Source organism: Crocuta crocuta, unplaced genomic scaffold (assembly GCF_008692635.1).
Source record: "Crocuta crocuta isolate KB4526 unplaced genomic scaffold, BGI_CrCroc_1.0 scaffold113, whole genome shotgun sequence".
Taxonomy (NCBI): Eukaryota; Metazoa; Chordata; class Mammalia; order Carnivora; family Hyaenidae; genus Crocuta; species Crocuta crocuta.
In genome coordinates, this window is record NW_027530368.1 from 9,889,046 (window position 1) to 9,898,559 (window position 9,514).

The following is a 9,514-nucleotide window of genomic DNA, read 5'->3' on the forward strand; positions in this document are numbered from 1 at the left end:
CTTGGTTATGCAAGCATGGGCCTAGCCCTTATTCTGAAGTGTATGTATCTACCACTTGATAAATATTCTATTGGTTGGATGGGTAGATAGATGGGTAGATGGGTGGTTCAATGAGTGGATGGGTGGGTGGATGGGTGGATGGATGGCTAGATGGATGGCTGGATGGGTGGATGGGTGGGTGGATGGGTGGGTGGATGGGTGGATGGATGAGTGGGTAGACGGGTAGACGGTTGGAAGGGTAGATGGACGGGTGGATGGATGGGTGGGTGGATGAGTGGATGGGTGGGTGGATGGGTAGATGGATGGGTGGATAGGTGGATGGATGGGTGGATGGGTGGCTGGATGGGTGGGTGGATGGGTGGATGGGTGGCTGGATGGGTGGATGGGTGGGTGGACGGGTGGATGGACGGGTGGGTGGATGGGTGGATTGGTAGATGGACCATGAAGCTCTACTGTCAGTGTTCATTAACTGTGGCAGACACTGTTAGTGCCTTGCCTGTATTCTCTTTGTTCTCTCTTCTACACCCAAAAGGCTACTTATTTCACATACCTTCCACTCTGTCTCTGTGAGCCTTTATCTGGCTGGGGGAGCATATGAGGCCAGTGAGCCAGAAAAGGAGAGTGAATGTTCTGGAAGTAGACCTCAGTCAATAGTAGATGGGGACTTGGTGGGTAACCAGCTCAGTTGCATATCACCGGGGGGGTGGGGCAGGGCATGTCTACACAGTGGGATTAACCCCTAGTTGCCTTCGGTGATAACTGGTAACACATGCTTTAGTGCCTTTCTTTGCTCTTCCACTGTTTCCTGGGATCATCTTCCAAATGAACTACTGCCCTTGAATCTGTGTTTTAGGATAAGCTTCTGGAGAACCAAACTAAGACACCCATCTCATTGACTGCTCTGTATGTGTGACCAAACTGTCCAGGTGTCACTCTTAACCCTCTGTTTAGGACACAGAGGGTTAAGAAAAGCACACTTGAGCCACACCTCATTTTAATAGTATTGTACCCTGTCCAAGTGCAAAATCACTAGGTCTGATTGCCCAGTACTGTGCAGGGCCGACATTCCCGACCTTGGTGATGTCAGTAACCTCCAGCCTGAGCCAGAGGGCCTCCCACAGTCTTCTTTGTCAATGTTTGGTTTGAGTTTTTATGTGGTGCATTATTTAACCCACACCTAATTGGAATAGTATTAAACTCATTCTTGATTAATTCTCTCTGGAAAATCTCATCTTATTAAGTACTTAACAGAAGTTCAGCTTCATTATGGGAGCTGATCGGATTCTGTTATTTAATGACTGAAAGGAGAATGAATGTCAGACACCCAGACCCGTTTTTCTGGTCAACCTCCTTTGACAACACAGTTTTCCTAACTTGAAGGCAGTCACGTTTGTTAAAAGAACAGCCCTTTTAGCTTTTCTCTGATAATGAAGTATCTAAATTCCCTACAGGTCCTCAGAATACCTACAACAGTGTTTAGCAACACTTTGAAGTAATGGTTTCTCCACCCTAAGTGTGCACTGGAATCACCTGGGAGCATTTATGTCCACGGACCCCTGGTCCTGCTCCAGACCAGTCAATGGCAGTGTCCAGGCAGCTGTAGTTTTAAAGTTCTCCAGTTGGTTCTAACATGCAGCCAGGGTTGAGGACCATTGACTTAAGGGCACAGAGCCTGTAGGAGACCATGGACACCAGCTGCTTCAGGAGCCGCCGCTCTGGACAAAGCAGGAAGAACCAAAAATGTCATTGGGGGCAGCCCCAGGTGACCCCGCACATGCCATAATAATACAGTCATTGCATGTGTGGCCTGCTCCACACTATACTCCACCCTCTATGCATGCGTCGTTCCCCTCAGGAACCCATGCTCTAATGAGAAAACATCCACCACAAAATAACCTTTTGTTCCCAGAGCATAGCAAAAAAGTCTCTTCCCCAAGGAGATTTCAAATCAGGAATTTTATCTTCTCATTTGAAAGCTTGGGCAGTTGAGCCTCATGCATTTTCATTCCCCTCTCTTCCAATCTGAGTAATTTTTGCTCCTGGCTGAACCTCCGGATATTTTCTCAGCCTTGGTGGATGCGACTGCCTTTATCCCTGGGGCATAATTCTAGAGAAGGAGTTCCTCGTGTTCCCAGAAACAAACAAAAAATTTGAAAAAAGAAAAGAAAGAAAATGGGACCCATAAGCCGTGACATCAGTTTATGACTGCCCTCCATTAAGCCTGCCCCTTAATGACCTTGGTGCCTCCGAGGACTTTTGAAAGGCTGATAATGCTCTCTCATAAAACTTTAAGAAACCATGGTGAGCATTTGGGACTCCAAGCCAAATGGCAACTTAATTAAGTAGGCCCATGAACTTTCAAACATGTTTATATACTTTGGTGTGTACCTCCATTTTTCCGAGGGGACAGTCTCACACTCTCAGGTGGGTATGTGACTCCACAAAATTTTAGAATTAGCAATTTCATGTCCAATGAAGTTCGACATGAAAAACTTATGTTGCAACTTCTACACACACTGGGTCTCCTTCCTCACTGTTTTCTTATTTCTGACCTCTTCCTCTACCTTCAACCTTCATCATGTAGGGGCTCTGGAATGCCACTACATGCAAATTCCTGGTCTCAGAAATGGGGATCTACGGCCACAGGGCTCCCAGACGCCAAGGGTCAAGGAGACCAAGTTATTCCAGTGTTCCAGGACCAGCAGTTCTTCAGAATTGAAGATCTAGCACAGGCTTTCAGGTGGCCTAGGGGGTCCCTAACCATCACTGTCCAAAACTAACATACTTGCAGGCTAAGGACTGGGTCAGTGAGAGTGGATGACCTTGCTCTCTTTTGCAAGTTTATGTGATTATTTTCTTTCCGTGCATCCTTACAAAGGCATGACAAGGTGGTCATCTGTCACTTCAGGCTTTGCACCGCATCAAAGCAGACACCCATTGAGCTGAGGGAGAAAGAATGGCAGCCTCCACCCTGACATACATTTCACTCCCCTCTCCCCTTGGAAAGAAAGGTCAAACATTCTCAGTAACTCTTTTGTGATGGGGGAGGGTATTAATAATGTCTCGCCCCCCTCCCCACCAAGGGAGGGAATACAGGTCTCTGTAACTAAGTTCCATAAAGGTGAGGGGGACTGTGAGTATGCGAGAAGGCATGCAAGGGGCACAAGGAGAAGGGGCCAACATCTACTGACTGCATAGACTGTTCCAGGTATGTGTTAGATCCCTTCTCCATGATATTGCTTACAGGACACGCTCAAACAAGGGAGCACAGAGCCATACTGTAGGGCTGGAAAAGTCCCCAAACCAAGGGACTTACCCCTGATAGGGGCAGAATAAATCTTTCTATTGCCCGTGACAGTGACTGCCAATTGTGCCCCAGGATTTCATCCTTTCTTCCATAGCAGCACTGTCCAGTAGAATTTTCTGTGATGATGAAAATGTTCTGTATCCACATAGTCCAGTACAGCTGCCATGAGCCACATGTGGCTATTGAGTACTTGAAATGTGGCTTCACTGACTGAAGACCTGAATTTGAAATCTTATTTAATTTTAACTCATTTAGATTTAAATAGCCACACGTGGCTAGTGGCTGCCAGTATTGAATAATGAGTTTTAGAGTAGCCTCAAGTGTTAGATGGGCATGCGGTCATCTGAAATAACAACTATGCTTCACAGCCTCTTTTGCAGGCCTATAATTAAGTCTTGACCAATAATGGGGGTCAAGACAGACAACTTCCAGGTTATGTCTGAAAGGGAAGAAGCATGCCCCCTCACCCCCAGTGCCTTCTTGCTGGTCGGACAGGGATGTAGCCATGCACCATCTGGAACTGAGTGATGAAGACATCACCTTAGGGGTGGCAGAGCAATAAGATAAAAGGAACCTGTGTCCCCGAGAATGACATCAGGTATCGGTTCCTCAATTCCAGCTCAGATATCTACATGTGAGAGCAACTAAAATTCTGTTGTATTTAAGTCATTGTCATTTTGGGTCTCGGACATTAAGCCACATATCCTATCCTAACTGATATACTGCCCACCTCTCTCTCACAGAGACTGTGGGGAACAAATGTCCTAGTTATGATTTTGATCATGTGGTTTCAAAGCTTCTGCCAGGTCTTTATACAGCTTAAGGGCAGAACCCTAGAATAAGGGGTCTCTGCTCAGCAAAGCACTTTGGTGAGCTGGCAGATCTGCAAAGGTAGACCTGAGTTTAGCCAGGAGAAAGCGATAGAGAGTTAGAGGCTATGCATCTGAAGGAAGTTTGAGTTTGGAGGAAGACGGGCTTCTGGAGAGGGAAAGAGGGCCCAAAGAAGGAACAAGGAGAGACCTGAGAAAATCAGGAAGGGCCTGAAGGATGATAGGGCCAGCAGGGGATTTCCCAAAGTGACAATAATTGATGTTGTTCCTGTGCTGTGCTGTGACCTTCCAAATACTGCTGCACACCACAGCCTCTTGTTGATGGGGCTTTGGAGAAAATGAAGGAATTAGAACAGTGTCCAGCATGAGACAAGGCAGTATGATCATGGGCTCATAGGAGCCAAGACACAGGGTTAGCTCAAAGATGCAACGGAAGCCAGAAATCTGAGCGAGAGGTGACTATGACACAAATAAGCACCTTTAGCGTCCCCAGAGACATCATGGCAAGGAGCATACTGACTTCCACCACTCTGCCACCCTGCTTGAATGTTAGAGAAAAGTGTCACCCCAACAAGTCTATGTAGCCTGCGACATCCAGGCAGCTGACACTTGGATTTGCACTTCCCTACAGCACCATCTTTCTCCTGGCCTGCTCTCAAAGACCTGACAGCTGAGATGGGAAGAGAAACAAATGTTTCCCTCATGCTTTCTCTGCCCTGGTCTGCATTAAAGGAGATCTGCTCCCCCTTAAATCTAGAGTACACAGTCCTTAGGAGAAGTGAGAAAATCTGTCATCGGTCCGAGGGCCAAGATGGAATAGTGAGCCAGGTGGTTGGAGACATAGGGAACAGGAGATTGGGAACTCTGAGTTTAAGATGGGCCAGAACTCATCTCTCAACTGGCTCCTGAGGCAGAGCATGTGACTCGTGCACGAAGGTGTTTGCCGTCATGACTGCTAATAGTGACATTTGTGTTCAACATCCGGGTATACTCTGTTTACACTTGCTCAAGTGATGGAATTTTGGGAAAGGGGTTGGGTGTTTCTATGGCAACCTCCTAAATAGGATCCTACCACAGCTTTAGTCATGTTAAGAAGTAGACTGAAGGGGGGTGATGGGCATGGAGGAGGGCACTTGTTGGGATGAGCACTGGGTGTTATATGGAAACCGACTTGACAATAAACTATGAAAGAAAAAAGATAAAAATAAATGAGAAGAAATAGACTGAAGGTTGGGATCCACTGGGGAAAGAACATTTGGGAGTAATAATCACTCAAAACCACTGAGTGCCTTCTATGTGCCAGTATTATGCTAGGCACACTCTGTTCATATATTCTTCACAGCAATTCTGTGATGCAACTTTTTTTTTTGCATATAACAGATATGGAAAGTGAGGCTAAGGAGGTTAATAATTGGCACAAAGTCACAGAGCAAGAAGTGGGCTGGCAGGGATTTGAACCCAGGCCAGCTGCCATTAGAGTCCACACACTTGCCACTACCATGTTCTGCCTCTTTGTTCTGTAGGTCTCACACTTGGGCCTTGGGCACACACCACCCTTCAGAACCATCCAGGGCCATTCCTTGAGTGCAAAACCTCACGGAAAGGACTCTACCCTCAGATGGTGAATATCCTGGCTTCAAGTTACATGGCTATGAAAGTACCCCCTAGAAGTTTTTGTTTTTGCTACTTACGTACATCTCTTTGTCAACCTAGTTACTAGTTACATCAGAAAAAACATAAAATCAGAATGTTTCCAACACATTTCTGCTACTTGACACTTCTAGTAGCTTGGATTCCAGGCAAAGAGTTTATTGCAATGTGAACAATAAATGGTCATTTTCAACACCAACCTTACTGAACAATTAGCTCACTCATTTTGTTATTTATCGCCTGCCCAAATAAGGGCACACAGTTTCCCTGAATCTTTCATTAAGTAGGAAAATTCTATTTCGCTTGAATACACATGTGTAGTAGTTCTACTGAGTTAAAACTTAATGAAGCTCATTTTAAAACATAGAATATCTGAAGGTTGTATGCACAATACATTTCTCTATGTCCTTTTTTATTTAGGTATAATTGACATAAATATTATATTAGTTTCAGATATACAACATAATGATTCAATAGTTGTATGAAATGATTACCACAATAAATCTAGTTAAATTCCATCACCATACATAGTTACAATTTTTCTTCTTGTGAGGAGACCTTTTCATACCTACTCTCTTAGCAACTTTCAAGCATGCAAAACAAAATAACTATAGTTGCTATGCTGTACATTACATAATTCCCATCATTTTATAACTGGAAGTTTGTGCTTTTTGACACTCTTTACCCATTTTGCCCATCCCTCCCATTCCTGCCTCTGGCAACCACTTCTATATCCTTTCTTAAATTAATAAATACCTAGGGACCGGTTTAACTGCCAACTTAATTCTTTTATTGCAAACCTATCCAAGAATAAAGTAATTGGATAAGTTTAATAATTTTAGAAGAAGACAAGTTCTTCCATTTTGAGGTAGTATCTTTTACCTTAGAATTAAGAATTTGAGGTTTCTCTGATGCTGACTTTGCTCAATCAGAAATACTTTTTTGTATTATGACATTAGTGGATTTTTTAAAAATGTTTTTATTTATTTTTGAGAGAGAGAGAGGAGAGAGACAGAGTCCTAGTGGGGGAGGGGCAGAGAGACAGGGAGAGAGAGAATCCCAGGCAGGCTCCAGGCTCTGAGGTGTTACCACAGAGCCCGATGCAGGGCTCGCTTGAACCCACAAGCCATGAGATCCTGACCTGAGCTGAAGTTGGATGCTTAACAGACTGAGCCACCCAGGTGCCCTGACGTTAGTTTTTAAAGGGGAAGTTCCAGGGTTATCATCCTGTTATACATTTTTTTAAAAATCTGTATTTCAAATACAGAATGCATTTGTAGTTCTGTATTTTGGTGTATATTGAACCCATATTATCCCAGTGGTAGAAAGCAAGAAGAGGGTTTTTAGATTTTCTGTTATGTTAACAGGTACATCAAATGTATGAAAGAGAAGATAGACTTGAGCAGTCTGTAACACCACTGGATCTGATTTTCATTTGGTCAGATTGACAGAATGCTTTGGGAGTTTAACCTCCTGCTAAAGAGGCTCATACATGAGAAGTGTGTCAGCTGTATTGAAAGGGGCCTCAAAAGAGCTTCTCCCTGCGGGATTCAGAACGTGTACAGCACCATCAGCTACTCTCGGTGCGGCTGGTGAAATCTGGCTTCTCAGATAAAACAGGATCCCAAGAAATGACATTTACTAAGTGTGGGTCGAGCCAGTTTGGAGCAAGACTTCACACATTCACACTGTAGTCCTCACTGCTGGCAGAGACCAAATTGTGAACATTTTTAGGATGAAGAGCTGGCACTTGGCTCTGACCCCTGTGGTTGGAGCCCATAGAGAACCAGATAAGGGGGTTGTATGGTTTGCTCCTCATAACCATGTCCTCTTAACATTGTGAAGTTTTGCACAAAATTATCCAGAAGGCATAACAGAATGCATTTTACTTCAGTAAATCATTCCTGTAAGTGAAAAATATATAGTGATCATTGGAGAGATCAGGGTTTCCTTTTCCAAAGTTTTTGGAGCCAGCTTGTAAGTTTCTTCCCACCCAGGGAAAAACTGCTACAACACTTAGGGGGAAAAAAGTAAAATTTGTTTGTTTTAAATGTGAGTCATGACAAACCTAGGGATTAGAAACTCAGAAAGAGGAAAACTTATCTGAACAGGGATAGTAGCCAAAAAATTTGGAGCAAAATTGGGGGGAAAAATCCTGTTGCTCCAAGACTTTTCAGACCAGTGTGGGTCTGGCGGTGTTGAGAAAGCGCTTGTCCCCGACAATTCGCCCCAATGGGCTATGTGATGCCTCAATAGCCCACCACACCCACCAATCTCCTTTCAGGCGAAGGTACAGCTCTACAAAGCAGAATACAATGTTATCCGGAAGAGGGGATACATTAATCAGGCATTACTGATTTTCAAACTCTCAGAGTCCCTAAGGTAGAGAGTAAGGTTGGGTAAATTTGGAAATTGGGAACTGAGTGGAGAAGGGAAAGGGGATCAAAAAATAGGTTCAGAGTGTAAGGTGGGGGGGTGCCAGGCATGAAGGGGGGGCCCTGGCTCACCAACGGAGTCCTGAGGGCCTAAATTTTGGGAATAGGGTGGATTGGAAGCAAAACAATCTCTGGCTGCCTCATCAGTAAGTCCTCATTGACTACGACACAGGTACACATCTTTTTAAATCAGTTTTTCATAAGCTGTAATGCAACACTGGCCTTCAATCATCACAAAGCCTGCAAACCTAGCTGCACCACACAGCTGAATGACTCTTTCCATCATGTCTACAAACCTGTGGTTTCACTGACTTGGCCAATCACAGCCGTTTCTGGATTGTTCTCTCCCAAAATGCTCTGCATCCAGGAGCAGCGTGGGTGCCTGAAATCCACAGAGGCAGAGGTCTGATTACAACCATCAGCTTGAACCTGTTCTCATGGACTTTTTCACCATTGCTGCCCTCAACAGCTAAAAAAGCAGGTGGCATTTCCCCTCCCGCTCCACTCTGCCATCTCCTACCCTTTAGGAGGTGTGGGAGATGAAAGGGAAAAGGTCAGCATGTCTGAATTATCCTCAACCCACCCCATAAGCCCTGGGATCATCAAGAACTCCTGGGGTTCCCCTAGATAATTTTTCAGCATCCTTCCCTCATGCTCTGCTTTGCAGATCACTCAACACGCCCTGCGTCATGGATAATTTACCAGCTCTTTTACCATTTCTATTACTTCACAGTGGGTGGAAGCTTCCAATTGGCCTGCAGCCCTCCAAAGCTTCAAAACAAGCCTATTTTCTACCATGTTGAGCTTTCAGGCGCTAGCCATCGCAGTAATATACCTGAGCCCCAAAGAACATCCTTAAAATAGGGGAGCTCCAGATAGCAGCCCTGACACACGGACCTGTTTCTTGTCTAAATTAAAAATGTCCAAGTCTATTTTTTCCCCTCTTTCTGGGAAGCTGACCCAAACAAGTAAGGATGTGCTATAAATGTCTTTCAAGACTCAACTTGTAGGTTCTAATTATAATTAAGGCAATAATAATATCACTTTGTATTTTCCCTGCGCCTTTCTTCCAAAGTGCTCGGAGCATTCCCAGCTACGAGGGCAGGTATTACAAGTTCGTTTGTGTCTACCTGCAAATTCTAATTATACCTTCTTTTGAGTCTAGTTCTAAACTCCTCTTCCTTCCCAGAAGCCAAGGCACGAAGGCGCATCACCCCGGCTAACTTTCCTGGGTGTCTGGCCTGCGCTCTACCTGGTGTTATCTGATGGAGGAGGCTTTCTCAGCTGTGGGG